Source organism: Berghia stephanieae, chromosome 3 (assembly GCF_034508935.2).
Source record: "Berghia stephanieae isolate SIO BIC M18660-M18661 chromosome 3, UCSD_Bste_1.3, whole genome shotgun sequence".
Taxonomy (NCBI): Eukaryota; Metazoa; Mollusca; class Gastropoda; order Nudibranchia; family Aeolidiidae; genus Berghia; species Berghia stephanieae.
In genome coordinates this window covers 71,311,305-71,328,320 of record NC_088362.1, presented here as the reverse complement: position 1 = coordinate 71,328,320, position 17,016 = coordinate 71,311,305, and the positions used below count along the sequence as shown (strand labels likewise).

Genomic DNA, 17,016 nt, shown 5'->3' with positions numbered 1-17,016 from the left:
TACGATAAAATAAAACCATACTTTATTCTGTATAAGGTAAAAGTAAAAGACAGAAAAGCACCTAGAACCTAGACGTCTTACAAACAGCCCGTAGATATTTATATGTTAAGGGCCCATCGTCCCATGCAAAACCGTGTTATGTCGGGGTGAAATAGCTTCAAAGAAGGGGATTTTAACAAATTAACTGTCCTTCTCGTATTTAAACATTTGGCCAGAAAACTCGGCCTTCAAATATCGATCGATTTAAATAACCCTCATCTTGGCAAAAACTTTCAAACCTGGACTTCACGGGGTCATTTAAATCAATCGATAATTGACGGAAGAGTTTTGTGGTCAAATTTTTAAATATGTGGCTTTCCAGAGTACGGCAGTTAAATGGTTAGTTAAAGGCAAAATGACTAGAAATTTGACATTTTAGTTCTTATCCCGTCAATGAATTTTACTCCTTCTCCTCAATATGATATGTGACCATCGCCTCAAAACAGTATTATGTCGAAATGCCCAAACGGGATTTTTAAATCAAAATGACCAAAAATGATCAATTTGAGCTTTCATCGGTTTAAGAATTTATGCTCATTCGTGTCAGTAAAACGGGAAATTGAGAGACTCCTGTTTGTTTTTCATTTTTGAACTTTTTATTTTTTTAAACTTTCGATTGAGCCCTAACGACGTGTAATCAGCCCGTAACAAGAATTGGTAATCAGGTACATTTGTATGACACAGACCAAGATGTCTTTCTCTCAGAAAATATATGGCGTCACTCAACTTTATTATATTTAGAACGCTAACTGATGGAACGAGTGTGTAAGTCAACTTTTTCTGTCGGCCTTTTGTTAGTCTCATTTTGAGAGCACAATATGTTGCAAGTACATTGCACCAAAATAAAAAGCATTCAGTTGTTTTCATGACAGAATGAAAATATCGAGTTAACTTTGACGTCAGCCGCAGTACAGCGCCGCAAAGTGAGCAGCATGGTCTAAGTTTTTTGCCCAAAATGCCATTGACAACATCTGTTTTTATTTTAAACAAGATAGAAAAATGCAGACAAACAAAAATATAAATAAATAAGTAGAACACAATGCCTTCCTTTCCTTGTTATAAATCATGTAACCAGAATAATTCTATACAAGACAATATATTTTTTTCATTGACTTATTCCGTCCCTCATAAGATTGAGTATTGACATGTTTCTATTATGATCTATTGAACCATGATATTTGTCATTTGCATTTGAATGAGTCCACATCGATTAAACCCTTTGTTTCATTAATATCGGCATGAATCCAGTGCATCGATTCGTCATTATGATATCAATAAACCCAATCAACTGTGATCGATCTATCGATTGTTTCCGATAATACTCAATGCTTGTTCTGTCATACTCTGATGAAGCGCCTTTTTTCTTTGGCCTGATTTTGTTGTTAATTTCGAATATCGATAGAATAAGATAACTGTCAACTTGTCCAAAAAAAAAAAAAAAGTAACCTGTGGCTTCTTTTATGTTGAGAGTCACTTTAATTCGTTGAGATTTAGAGTGATAGTAAAAATAGCTCAATGTGACCAATCGCGTCAGTCTGATATTATGTCAGAATAAACTTTGTGGAACATATTGAGTCAAAATGAACAAATTTATAAAAGTGAAGGTTCGTGGAGTTTAAGAAACAAAACGCATCCTGTCCAATAAAGGAATTTATTTTAAACCAAATTGTATATTATGCTGAGTGTGAAATTGAATTTGCATCACCTGGTTCACTCCGAAATATTAGTATACTGAGACGGTTGATCGCAAATGTAAAATAAAGAAAGTTATTTTGTGATTGTGCACTAGTGTTAATCTCAGACCTAGCCAGCTGTGTGTACTCATGAAACCAATGAATAAGAATCTCGACTATTATTGTTGTTGCTGTATTTTAGTGAATTACACTGGATTAATTCACTGGTGCGTAGCGTGTAGGTCCTAATCGGGACTTGGTTAACAACCCGAATGGTTACCCGAGCCTGTGAGATTTGATATGAAGGTTACATATATCATAGGAATTTGGATTCATGAGGAAAAAACTTAAACTATACTGCAACGTGTGTGATAAATAACAATGTGAAATTGAATGTAAGCTTCGATTTAATTACAAAAACAGATCAAGGGAACGTTTCGGGTTTCCCCTTTATCAACAAAACATCTGTAGTGTTTATTCATCCTGTTTTGTTGATAAAGTGGAAATCCGAAACGTTCATTTGATCTGTTTTGTAATTAAATTGAAGCTTGCATTCAATATCACATTGTTATTTATTTCTTCGAGCTTCGAGACAGCAACATTAACACTACAACGTGTGTGGCAATTCAGCTGGATAAAGTTATTTTATTCTTACTATTTCAAATGTATAAAATTGTTGTGTTGTGAAAGGTTAATAGTTTATGTGAACCACTGCGTCATTCTCATAGGTACTATTTCGGAGTGAGATAAATGTTTTTTGAACATTGACTTTATAGTTTTAAGTTAAAGTGTGCCCCCATCGTCTCCAAACTGTATTATGTCGGAGTCAGTCAGATGGTAAAAAGTGATTTTAATGTTAAAATGACTAGAATTGTGAAATTTTAGTTTTTGTCACGTTAAGAAATGTTATTCATTCTCCCTTATACAACATTAAAACTTAACCAAAATAGCCCAAGTTTTTTTTACTATAAATTCAAGGTTTAGAATCTACGTAAGTCAGCCTTACCGTTTGGTATTTATTGGGTCACAAGTTATAAAAATATAGTTTCATTTTTTTTCCAGCCAAAGAAGCCATATTTATTTTCTTCGATAAGGCCTATAAATTTAACTATAATATGATATTTTCTACTATAGATTCAAGTGTTAGCATCTAGTTCTTAACGATTTAATACAAGATTGAGATTTTAAGTCACAAATGTTGTTGAAACGTTCTGTTGAGTTTATTTACAGTTTTATACATACCTTAGAGATAATGTTTAGTACCCTAACTAATCGCGTTTGACATTAAACATTCAATGTCTTGGGTTTTTTGTTGTTTTGTTTTGTTGTTTATTTTTTTGGGGGGAGGGGGGTTCGTTTTGTTTGTTTGTTTGTTTGTTTTATTGTTTTTTTTTTAATGAAAGCAATTATTCGTCGAAGAGGTATTCTTCCATTCGTCGTGCAATGCTAAGAAGAGGTCTGGCCATCGATTTTGAGACCTCTTTAAATCTTTAAGGTTTATAACATTTTGACAAATTCGGGGACAGTTTTACCCTTCCTCTTTTAATTTTTTATTTCGGGAGGCCACCTTAGTCTTCATTAACTCATAACCTGACACTCTCCTAAAAATCACGTCACAATATAAGGCGGCGATCACCAAAAATAAGTGAAAAGACGCATTGTCGTAAGAATGAGTTAACGAAAACTACAGCGCCCTCCGTGTTTTTTTTATATTTTTGACTGTAGATTCAATTTCAAGACAAAGTTCATCTGAAAAAGAATACCAGTTTGAGGCACTGGGTATGCTCCTGATAGTCCGTGGTGCTTGATAAATGTCTTAATATCATCTGGTACATTAAGTATAGTATGTCAATTACAACGAGACATTTCCCAAGTTAACATATTTCTTAGAGAGCGAAGAACAAAACGCTCATATTTCTGATAATTTAAACCCTCTCCTTAATTACCAACTACATTCGATACGATTCGATGAACATTTCTCTATATTTTTAACATTTGTTTTGTATATTACAGAATTTAATGAAAAAATCATTGTTAATCCAATCCACAAGAAAACTTGTTTTGCTGCACAAAATTATGTATAATACGTCCTATAGAACGTACTGCATGTCTGAGTTTGAGTGTAAAGAAATCAATTTTTGTGTAGGGTAGGAAAATGATCGGTAAAGAGAGATTTAACTCCAATATTTTTTTTCATTTTTTTTTTATTTTTTTTTGGCATCTGATTAATTTGGACAAAATACCGTTTGAGACAAATATTCACATTTTATTTATTGATATATGGAGTAAAAGGTGAGAGAGGTGTTTTGTTATTGTACGATAGGATCATCATTTTATAGATATTCTTGGGGGGTGGGGGGGGGGATGGGCTTAAGATAGACCAGCCCCATTGATTGGACGGGAGAGGAGAAGGGGGAAGGATTGTATCTGTATATAAATGAATCCATGAAAGTGCTGGTTGCGGTGTTTAAGTTTATTTCAAAATATTGAAATGTTTTGTGTTATTAGAATGTAAAATGGTTGCGATATAAAACGACGTGATTTCAGAACAGTTTAAATCTTCTTTAATTCAATATCATCGTTATTCTATAAGATCATCACAATTTTCTACATCTTCGTCCAGTCATCATTATTTTTATTATTATTGAAATTATTATTATTATCATCATCATCATCATCATCATCATCATCATCATCATCATCATCATCATCATCATCATCAACAACATCATCATCATCATCATCATCATCATCATCATCACCGTCATTGTTGAAGACAAACAACAAAAATAATAATAATAAGATAACACAATCTTAAACTTCAAAAATGTTTCAAAAGACATTTACTTTAACTATCGAACGATTAAGATGACATATTGTTTTAAAAGTTTTAAAGCCGACGCTTTAACGATGTTCTAATGAAGTGTCAAGTTGATATCTACGGTCCTTTTAATTTTAATCGATCGATATTTGAAGTTAAAGTTTTCTGACAATTTTTTAACAAAAGTTTTGTTAGACTGCGATTACAAAGTGTATTTGTATTACAATGACTTAATGTTTCATATCCTTTTGTATGACTGTTATTATGATTCTGTAATTTCTGAAAGTTTATTTTACAAGGGAAACAACCCATCAAAATCTCTTGTTCCAAAGCAAATAGCGTTTCTCGCCCTTTGTAATGTTATGACATCTCGTTGTTAAACTGTGTCTTTTCCGTTAATTTCAAAAACAATTTATGTTATTTTTAACAAACTTAAAAACCACCACAACGACCACTATCTTAACATTACCATCATCATCATCATCATCATCATCATCATCATCATCAGCAGCAGCAGCAGCAGCATCATCATCATCATCATCATCATCATCATCATCATCATCATCATCATCGTCATCATGATCATTTTTATTATTACAATTTTCATCATTGTCATTATTATCAAGAAACAACACCTTCATCAAAACCTTCTTATTATAAATTTGCTCGACCAATATATGAATAGGGGAAAAGATTTACAGATGAGACTCGGTGTAAGTTATCAATTTTAACATGTTTTGATAAAGTGACAACAAACTATGAAAAATGACAATAATGGTAGTATAACCCGAGATACAAATTTGTGTGCTATTGTGTGGTGTGTATAGTGTGTAGAACAGGATTGTTACAAGAGGAATAGCGATTGCTTTTACACAAAATGGCTGATTTGGATTTGACAACAAACCCTAAGTACCAAGTTAGGGGTGTCCCAGTAAGTATATGTAATATATATACATAGCTGCCAACTTTTCGAAAATAAAATAAGGAACGCCCATTTGGCCTGGGATGAGGGGACGACATGTGCCACCCCCCCCCCCCTCCCTTTTTTTTTTTTTTCATCGAAACACAACATATAAAAGTCAGCCTTTTTAATTACTACTACTAACAGGTTTAAGGTAACAAGCTAGTCCACATGTTGCTAAATTATCGGGTATATAGATCCAGCACATTTGAATCGTTATGAAATGACACTTTCCAAAATTTCAGAACAGACAATATAAAGAAAGAATTCAACTGCCTGAACTTTGAGAAGGACCAATACACAAAGACAATTGTAAAATAATTGAAATAACTTAGTATGTTTAGAAAGGCATAACTGCCAACCTGGAACATTGCTTGAGAGGGAGTTTTGGGGTAAAAATTAGGGAGATTGGCTAAAAAGTAGGCGATTGAATATAAATTTTCTTTCATGCAACATAATGGCCTTTAAGTAGTACACTATAATAGTAGTTGTAATAAAATGAACCTCTAAATATCTCTTTACTTTGACAAGATGAAAGGACCTAAAATGGAGTATACTTATATCTCTTGAAGCTAAACCGTTATAAAAGCTTGCTTGAAAAAAAAAAAATTAGAATCAGATCAAGATGCTTTTTTTAAAGGGGTTGAATTTATATTTCATAAATTAATAAAGGGAAATAATCATTCTAATGTTTTATCTAAATAAGCAATTGATTTTCTGATTGAATACCTTTCAATGAAAGATGTTGATTTAATTTAATTTTTAATTAATAAAATATTTGAAGCAAATAGTGAAAGCATCAATTCTATCTGAAAACACTAAAAGCATATTTGAGGCTAATATGCATATTTTATGCAAATCTCCAATACATTATAAAAGATTTTATTTAAAAACAGGCGTCATATAATCAACTGGAATTTTTTTAATCATTGAAAATCATTTGTGATAGAGAGGATAATTCTAATTAAACACCTACTTAGGAATAGAGAATATGCTGTGCTCACAAGCCAAAATTACAAAATACGGATTTTGTACTAAAAATACGGACTTACGGACTTCGGAAGTCAAATACGGAACAAATCCGTTTTTTAACGGAACGGTTGGCAGCTATGTATATATATATATATATATATATATATATATATATATATATATATATATATATATATATATATATAATGTATATATATATATATATATATCTTTCTTTCTCTCTCTCTCTCTCTCTCTCTCTCTCTCTCTCTCTCTCTCTCTCTCTAACAAAATGCCATTCATTTATAAGGAAAACAGAGTGATATCTATGCATAGTTTTTGGAGCATCCATTTGTTCTGCTATTTTTATGGGTGTAAGTTGACTGTTATTCTGCTTTGTAGTGTTGTAGTACGGCGCTTGCCTGCGGCCTTGTAGGTCCCTGGCTCGAATACTTTCGTGAAAGGTTCTTTACTTACATTCTTTCACCGTTTTGAGGCGCAATATGAGTATATAGCCGGTAAGATCATTATATCTGAAAAGAAATGTGGTTGCGCCTAAAAGACGTCATGTCTTGTCCTATACGTTAAGCCGTGTTGGCTTCGGACAGTCGTGTATGACGCCTGGAGTAAATTTTAGTGGATGGATAATACTCTACGTGAAAGCTCATGTTTTGTCAAACTGTCCTGGTTGTTGTACCGCTTGCAACTGATGCCATGATCCGCGGATTCGCACAATGCTTTATATTCCCAAGGGAAACAACCGACCCAAATCTTTTTTGTTTCAGAGAAAATTACTTTCTCTCCCTTTAAAAGAACGCTGACCATTTTTAATTGATATCACTTTTTTTGCAATGTAATCATGCTTATACAAAATCCATAACTCCATTCAGCGTGATACGTGTTCCCATCTGAGTCGAGTGAGGTAATAACTCTAAAAGGATCACTCAAATTAATGACAACATGCCATCGGGATCAGATTTTGCGATCGTCTTCGATTGTGTACTTTGTTGCTTGATTTATTTTTGTTTATTTTTTTTTTTTATCTAGAAGAGAAATGGTGCCTATTAATTGCCGGCGCCACGATAATTATCTATCCATAGATTGCAACCAGATGTTGTTGGTTGTTTTGTTATGATGGTTTTTGTTTTGTTGTTTGTTGGGGGGGGGGGTTGTTGTTGTTGTTTTGTTTTTTTTCTTCTATATTTTTTGGATTGTTTGGTTATGGTTTTGTTTTGTTTTATTAATTGTTCTTATTTTTCTTTTTATTTCCTTTGTGAAGGGGTTGGGGGGGGGGGTTTCTGGTTGCCCTGTTCTTTAGCTCCCCGTAACAGATACATTAACCCGACAAGAGTTTCGCTTTTTATTTTCAATTTTTAAATGAAATGTTAGAACGTTAAAAAGCGCCTGTTTATCGCTTCGAATAAAAAAAAAGTCTTATTTGATTCGCTCATCATAAAAAATAGCGTACTAAAGTAATAAAAAGGACATACTGAATACGATTAATCACGTTACGTAAGTACAATACATCTTATTAGTTTTATGGTTAATTATTACACACTTTTTCCTATATTTGCCTGTCGAATTTGTTCTTAGTTATCAATGTTTGAATGGCTCGAGTTTGACAAAAATATGAAATTCCCATATTTATGGCATTTCGAAACGTTTGGCAGGTCTGAGTTGTGCGAGATATCATCTCATCTTCCGTAATGAAAATGGTAGTAATTTTCAGAAGCTTTTAAAGTAAAGACGTACGAGACGTGTAATGTAGTCAGTCTGCCTATGTTCATATGTGCATATAATATATATATATATATATATATATATATATATATATATATATATATATATATATATATATATATATATATAAAACACTTAATGCCCTTCAACTATCTAAAACTAGTCATTTCAACTAAATTCTAAAGAAGGTTTAAGTTCATTCTTTTTGTAAGGCTATGTTGTCTTGTGGTATGACACTCGCCTTCGGACCGAAAGATCCAGAGTTCGAGTCCCACTGCGAGCTGCGAATAATTGAGTCTTTGAAAAAGGCTCTTTACTCACTTTCTCTCAATGTATCCAGGTGTGAAGTGAGTACCAGGTATTTAACTGCGTTGTCACTATTTAAATGGTCACGTTTGTTTTTGTTTTTGTTTTTGTTTTTTTGTTGTTTTTTTTTAATTTGTTTTTTGTTTTTTGTTTTTTTTTGTTTTTTTGGGGGGGTGGGGGGGGGTGTTGGTTTTTTTATGTGGCTGTGGGTCATCTTTATTGACCCGTAAGTAACTTGAGAGTTTTTGCCAAGAAGAGAGTCATATAAATCGAGCGATATTTGAAGGATGAGTTTTCCGACCAAATTTTTTAATACATGCATTTCTATAGTAGAGAAGTTCTGCTTTCCATCACTGCCAATTGACTGGAACCCATTCGCTTTTAAGTCAAGCCTATAAAAGGAGTAATGTTTTGGTTACAAAACCCTCCTCCAACAAAAGAAAAGTAGAAAAAGTAAAGAAGAGTCTCTGAGAAATTTTCTTACCGCACAGTCAACCTAATTGGGTCTTACTTAGGTCTGGCAGGAAGGTCTTAAGATAAATATTTAGCGCCACAAACACCGCGATGAATTTTCGTCTAATATGTCTCTTTGGTGTAGAAGTACCGTCATGGTTTCACACAACAACCTTGTTGCTTCCAAAGATTCGAGCCAGTTATTAGGCATCTCCTCTGCTTGTCTTTCGGAGAATTATTGTAGACACTTTTCCCTCATTCAATTTGAGATAAATGTTACATTCGGATCCCCGTAGTATAATTCGCATTCGTTTATTTTGCGAAAATTGGCACTACACTCAAAGGCTACTTGACTTGTTTCTTACTTACTGCTCATTATGCTGTTAGGATGTAGGACAGCAACGAGGGTTTCCATCTTCCTCTGTCCGTGGCCATCATCTTCATGGAGCTCCAGGTCCGACCCCCCCCCCCCTCTCTCTCTCTCTCTCTCTCTCTCTCTCTCTCTCCCTCTCTCCCTCTCTCTCTCTCTCTCTCTCTCTCTCTCTATCTATCTATCTATCTATCTATCTATCTATCTATCTATCTATCTATCTATCTTTCCATACATTGTTCTCCTTCAAGTTGCCACTGCATGACTTGCGATGTACACTGTTCCATCATCAGATTTTTTTAACATGTACAGCGCTAAGAGCATGGCGTCTGCCATTGCTAAGCGCTAGTTAAAATCAATCTTTTCATGGTACTTATCGCTGTAATGGACTACAGAAGCGACAAAAGTCTGTCAATATTTCAATATTAGGACCCAAAAGTCCTTGGACTACTCTAAAGAATTAACCTAATAATCTCTTGATGCTAATACTAACACACACTACCCGGTAAAATACAGAAGGGGTTGATCAAGCATAATATTATGCTGTCGTGTCAGACAAGACACTTTTTTTTTTTTTTTTTCATTTTGGCCAGAAAATTTTTATTTCAGATATCAACCAATTAAAATGATCCAAATTTGTCAAAAGATCTCAACTCTGAGACTTCTCTAGAACTTTGAAGTCTCAGGTCTGTGACTATTTTACAGTTCAGGAGTCATCTTACTCGATCGATGTTGAAAGTGAAAGGTTTCAGGCCCAAAAAAAATAAAAAGAATGAAATGTTTTTTGTTAGCGTACAGCGGTGTGCGTCATGTTGTTTTTAGATTATTAGTATTAGACAGTCGTCTTCTACCTATTAAGCCTCAATTAAACAAAGCCACAGTGGTGCCTATCCGGGTGCCTCTATCTAGTGTGACCTTACATGACACGGGTCATGAACGTCGTGAGGACACTACACTAGAACACGATTTTAACGAACACGCTTGGAACGAATAATGGAAGTTAGGAACGCTTGTTACTGCCCCCCCCCCCCCTCCCCCACTCCTACCCCAATCACCCCCACCCCCGCCCCTCCCCCATTTTTACCATTTCATTTGAAATAAAGAACTAAAGAACACAACAACCTTGTTGCTTCCAAAGATTCGAGCCAGTTATTAGGCATCTCCTCTGCTTGTCTTTCGGAGAATTATTGTAGACACTTTTCCCTCATTCAATTTGAGATAAATGTTACATTCGGATCCCCGTAGTATAATTCGCATTCGTTTATTTTGCGAAAATTGGCACTACACTCAAAGGCTACTTGACTTGTTTCTTACTTACTGCTCATTATGCTGTTAGGATGTAGGACAGCAACGAGGGTTTCCATCTTCCTCTGTCCGTGGCCATCATCTTCATGGAGCTCCAGGTCCGACCCCTCCCCCCCCCTCTCTCTCTCTCTCTCTCTCTCTCCCTCTCTCCCTCTCTCTCTCTCTCTCTCTCTCTATCTATCTATCTATCTATCTATCTATCTATCTATCTATCTATCTATCTATCTATCTATCTATCTATCTATCTTTCCATACATTGTTCTCCTTCAAGTTGCCACTGCATGACTTGCGATGTACACTGTTCCATCATCAGATTTTTTTAACATGTACAGCGCTAAGAGCATGGCGTCTGCCATTGCTAAGCGCTAGTTAAAATCAATCTTTTCATGGTACTTATTGCTGTAATGGACTACAGAAGCGACAAAAGTCTGTCAATATTTCAATATTAGGACCCAAAAGTCCTTGGACTACTCTAAAGAATTAACCTAATAATCTCTTGATGCTAATACTAACACACACTACCCGGTAAAATACAGAAGGGGTTGATCAAGCATAATATTATGCTGTCGTGTCAGACAAGACACTTTTTTTTTTTTTTTTTTTCATTTTGGCCAGAAAATTTTATTTCAGATATCAACCAATTAAAAAGATCCAAATTTTTCAAAATATCTCAACTCTGAGACTTCTCTAGAACTTTGAAGTCTCAGGTCTGTGACTATTTTACAGTTCAGGAGTCATCTTACTCGATCGATGTTGAAAGTGAAAGGTTTCAGGCCCAAAAAAAATAAAAGAATGAAATGTTTTTTGTTAGCGTACAGCGGTGTGCGTCATGTTGTTTTTAGATTATTAGTATTAGACAGTCGTCTTCTACCTATTAAGCCTCAATTAAACAAAGCCACAGTGGTGCCTATCCGGGGTGCCTCTATCTAGTGTGACCTTACATGACACGGGTCATGAACGTCGTGAGGACACTACACTAGAACACGATTTTAACGAACACGCTTGGAACGAATAATGGAAGTTAGGAACGCTTGTTACTGCCCCCCCCCCCCCCCACTCCTACCCCAATCACCCCCACCCCCGCCCCTCCCCCATTTTTACCATTTCATTTGAAATAAAGAACTAATAATAATATACTGATATAAAGAACCATTTTTTTCTGTTCAAGGTTATTCGATAAATATTCGTGCTGTAATGTACCTAATAGGTACCCTATCCTCCGCCCCCCCCCCCCTAATCATTACTGCTATCACTATAATACCATGAAAATGTTGTTTTCTCAGAAAATTTCGCATTCACAGAATAAGTTAAACTGCGTCATAATATTATTATTTGGTTCAGCTTCGTGTGTTACTCTATGCCCCATGGAATCGAATGTCCATTATTTCATTCATTCGGTTACTTACTTGGTGCCGTCTTTTCGTGGCACTTTAGCCTTCTACTACTATATTCGGCGCTAAATAATATAAAGATTAGTAATCGTTTATTACACAAATGAAGAGGCTGAAGAGTTTAGATGGAACGAAATTGACGTCACTTAGCTTTTTGTTATTGTTTCTAGCCATCCAATTTTATGAGCAGTTCACACTGAATTGTATTACCCAAGACTATAAATTGCCAAGGTTTTGTGTGTTGGTACATAATATCCGGCTGAAAGAATGTTGTGACTAAATTACCTAAGCGCCCAGCATCAATAAAGTGTCTTATTCAATGACTCAATTCCGTGACTTTAGTTACCCGTGGATGTAAAATTAGGTGTTGTCGGTGTCCGACAAAGTTTCCGCCACCCTGATCTATCACTTCCTTTTATTTTCAGTGCTCCCCCCCCCCCCCCCCTACCCACCCACCGTTTCCCAACTTGGGATTAACCGACACTTACTGCTTCAATACGGTTATTAGATCGGGACAGTTTAAATATCAAAAACCGAAATATAAAACTTGGGTTCAGTTTATTTGTTTTATATTAAGGTCAATATATAGAGAACGAACGAAAATGACGTCACTCAGCTCTTGGTCAGTTTTTTTTTGTTTTTTTTGGTTCGTTTTTTTTTTGGGGGGGGGGGGGGGGGGGGGTGGCTTTTTGGGAGTTTTTTTATTTTTTGTTTTTGTTTTTTTGTTTTTTGTTGTTTTTTTTGTTTTTTTTTTGTTTTGTTTGTTTGTTTTTTTGCCAGCCATTTTTGTAAGTTCTAACTAAATAATATTAATCAGACTATCCATTTCAGGTTACACATGATTGTGTGTGTCGTACGTTATATCCGGCTGGCCGATGTTGTGAGTTTTTAAACTAAAACTCATAGCATCAATACTTGTAGTTGCTTAAAGTTGCTTAAAAAAACTAAAACCTGTCAGTTCTGGTCATTTTAACTTGAATTTCACTTTTTTAGCATCTACTTTACCCCGACATAATACCGTGTTGAGACGATGGGTCACAATTAAAGCCCCTCTCCCCCCCCCCCCCCCCCCCCCCCTCTCCCTCCGTGTCGATTCAGGACGTCCATCAACTTTATCGTTTTAAAATAAAATATCAACCACCGTTTTTATCATTAATGCATCACGTGGCTCTGTTGGGCGAGGTTTAAAATTTGATCGATATAGAGTGCATTGGTGATTGATTCGAATTCAATTGATCAGATGTAAATGTGTCATTAGTTATTGAATCCTATTGATGCATGGGAAAATGATTGGCGAGATGGCGGATTCTCGCGTCCGATATTTTACGAGTAGTATCGCTTCTTAGCTACAGAAATCAGGACAAACACCGGCTCCATGGGCCTTATAGTAGTTAGCTCTGATTTCTTCGTTATTTTTGGTTTAGCCCTCTCCTTATCAGCCATTTTCAGGATTTTCCCCAAAACTTCACACCCAACTAACACAAAAATAGATTTTTCATCACTCCAGTAAGTTCTTGCGATACATAATTTCTTTAGCAAAACATGCTCTACAACACACTGTTAATTTTCTTTAAATGTTATGATGTACAAGAAAAATTTGAATTTAAAAATGTTGGTTGTATCGTATCGTAACGAATGTGACGATTTTTCTATAGTTGGTAAGGAGAGGGTTAATGGGGGGGGGGGGGGTTTAAATGACCTTTAAGTTTAAGTAGTAAGATTCGTTCTCCCAGAACAGAACAGAATGGTGTTCGCAGTGCTGCTAAAGTAAATTTCTTTTCTCAAAAATATTTCATTCATGGATGTTACTTTACTCTTTTCTTAAAAGAGAGAGAGAGAGAGAGAGAGAGAGAGAGAGAGAGAGAGAGAGAGAGACAGAGAGAGACAAATAAGAGAGAGAGAGAGAGAGAGAGAGAGAAAGAGAAGAGAGAGAGAGAGAGAGAAAGAGAAGAGAGAGAGAGAGAGAGAGAGAGAGAGTGAGAGAGGGGGGGGGGGAAGAAGTGGGGGGGGGGGGGGGGGGGAGGTCAAGAAGATAAGCGTCTCAGTCTGGTAATTGGAGAACCGCAGACGCTAATATCGAGCTTGAAAGTTTAGATGCAGAGAAGGCAGTCATTATTTCGATAGTTATAGATTTAAAAAAAAAAAACAACTATATTCATTGCATCTATTTAGATTCCTGGTTCGTCACAACATGATATCCGATCAAGGGAATGGGTCGTATATATATATATATATATATATATATATATATATATATATATATATATATATATATATATATATATATATATATATATATTTATATATATATATATATACATATTATAATTATTATTGATGGGTGTCCTGTAGTACTGACAGTGTTCAATAAATTAATAATTCAGAGCATTCTATATTGAGTAAGAATCAACTCACATTTCGTGAAATACGGCGGTTTCGGTTTAAAGTAACATCTATCCCCGCTTTCACGGGGTTAATGGTAAAAATAAAACATCCCTTGTGTCGGGCTCTGACAAAACACTTTTTTTTTTCATTTTGACTAGACAAAAAAAAATTACAGTTAATACCAATCAAATTACAATGGCTTCCCAAATTTGCCAAAGAGCCTCAAACCCGTGACTTGTTTAATAACTTCTTTGACATTTCAGGTTTGATACTTTTTGGGTTATCTTAATATGTAGATTGATATTGGAGTTAACTAGCCAAAATATTTTTTTTAATAATGTAATTTGTGAAAGTTCGATCGACAGCGTTGTGAAAATGGTCGATTGTTTTTTCCATTAGAAATGGTAATTTTCTACCCAGAAATTAATCAATAGTCACCAGGCTGGATTTGGGGGGAATAAATTTATTTCTCAAGTTTTATTTTATTTTAATAGAATTATCGATTCTTCTAAAGCTTGCTTTATTGTTTTGGTGTCGATATTGCAAGGAGTAGTTTGATGTCTTTCAGGAAAGAAGGTTTCTCACTTTGAATTTTAGAAGATCTGTTGGTTTTAGTTTTTTGTTTGATTGGTTTATTTGTTGTTTGTTTTTTTAAATATTGTTTTTGTTTGCTGTCTTGTTTTGAGGGGGGGTTTTTTTGTCGTTGTTTTTTTTTTTTTTGTGTCGTTTTGTGTTTTGTTGTTTGTTTTTTTCTTTGTTTCGTTTTGTTTATTTGTTTGTTTGTTTTTCTTGTTGTTTGTTTGTTTTTTGTTTTTTTTTTTGTTTTTTTTTTTTTGTTGTTGTTTTTTGTTGTTTTGTTTTGTTTTGTTTTTTGTTGTTTGTTTTTTTGTTTTTTTTTTTTGGGGGGGGGGGGGTTGTTTGATTTGTTCTTGCTTTCATTTGTATTTTGTTGGGGGTTATGTGTTTTTGAGTGTATCTGTGAGTGACTGTGTGTGTATATGTGTGCGTGTGTGTGTGTGTTTCCATTGTGTATTTAAATGTCAATATTATAGATCTCATCTGCTAGGATATGCAAAAATGCATTGTGTGAATTAAGATAACATCATTTTGAGAAAAGAACGAAAAACAATTGCATTGTCTCAAGTTTTACAACAAAACCAGGAAATGGGGCTTCACAATTACAATGACTCACTTGGATTTTTAAACATGTTTAATAAAGCTGAATGCAAAACTTGTGGGATAATTATCATTGTTTTAATATGGGTATGTACAACATTCTATTTTGACTTGAAAGTATTTAGATCTATGTCCGTGGCTACAATGGGAGTTCAAGTTATCAGATTTTTAAATAAGATCACGTCAAGTTTTATAGATCTCGACGATGTAATGGTTTCGGAAAGACCCGCGTGCGTACTCTCGTCCCTATAATGATCCATGGTGTAGACCTCGTCAAGGCGTTACTGTTGATCTTGTCAGGTTGTAATAATTTATTGGTTTATTGTGTGTGTCAGGCCATTCTAGTTCATACGGATCTACTGGCATTGCTACATTATAAGACATAGTAGTAGTTGCCAGTATTCAGACAGACATTGTTACTACCTTGACATCTAGAGATCTTTATTTTATCTGTGGATTGTGTCTAGCACTGTTTCTAGTCTTATGGTTCTTGTGCTTTATGTTGTTTGTTTTTTTCCGACTGGAATTTTGTAATGGTCTCTATTAATCCTGGTGTTGATAAGCCAGGGGCAATAACGCTGTGATTAGGAAAATATTTCTATTGTGTCTTAATCCTGTAGTCCCGTGATGAATTATGTTGATTTATGCACCTTGCTGTCGATGATTGTGTCTCGTGCTAGTTGTTTGGGGATTGTTTGGTTTCAGTTTTGATTTGCTTTTTATTGGGGGTTTATTGTTTTGTTTTATTTCTGTGTCTTGTGTTCTTGTTTTTTTGTTGTTTTTTTTTTGTTTTTTTATTTTATTTTTTTTTTGGGGGGGGGGGTTTAGGGGTTTTTTTTTATTTGGGGGGGGGGGGGGGGTTGTTTTGTTGTTTTTTTTATGTGTTTGGTTTGTTTTTGTTTGTTTTTGTTTTTGTTGTTTTGTTTTTTTTTTTTGTTTTTTTTTTCTTTTGTTTTGGGGGATTTTGTTTTTTTTTTGTTTGTTTTTTTGTTGTTTTTTTTTTTTTTTTTTTTGGTTTTTTTTTGGGTTTGTTTTGTTTTTTTTTTTTTTTTTTTGTTTTTTTTTTTTTTTTTTTTTTTTTTTTGTTTTTTTTGGGGGGGTTACTCTTTTGGGCGGGAGTTTCATTTCTGTGTTTTTAAAAAGACATTTGTGTATTGAATGATTTGTGATAACTTAAAATATCAGCAATATCAATTGGCTTGTCAGGGTCTAGATATAATCTTACAACAGAGAACCTTTTTTTTCCTGTTTGTCTTTGTCAGGTTGTTTTCATTGTGATATTTTAAAAGAGGATAGATTTTTCTCCATTAAGAGATTATTGAGAAGGGTGATTGAACCTGCAAAAGTGAAAAACATCTGCACTTTATGTGTGTAAAATATTGTATAACTGTTTCTAACTTATCAAGTTTTGTGTGTCGCATTGC

At 34.5% G+C, this 17,016-nt stretch overlaps 1 protein-coding gene across 1 annotated transcript in view; it reads left to right on the top strand.

Moving 5' to 3' along the window:
• The window catches only part of LOC144968375 (profilin-4-like), a 69,940-nt gene that overhangs the window by 9,922 nt on the left and 43,002 nt on the right, over positions 1 to 17,016 (top strand). The window lies entirely within an intron of this gene.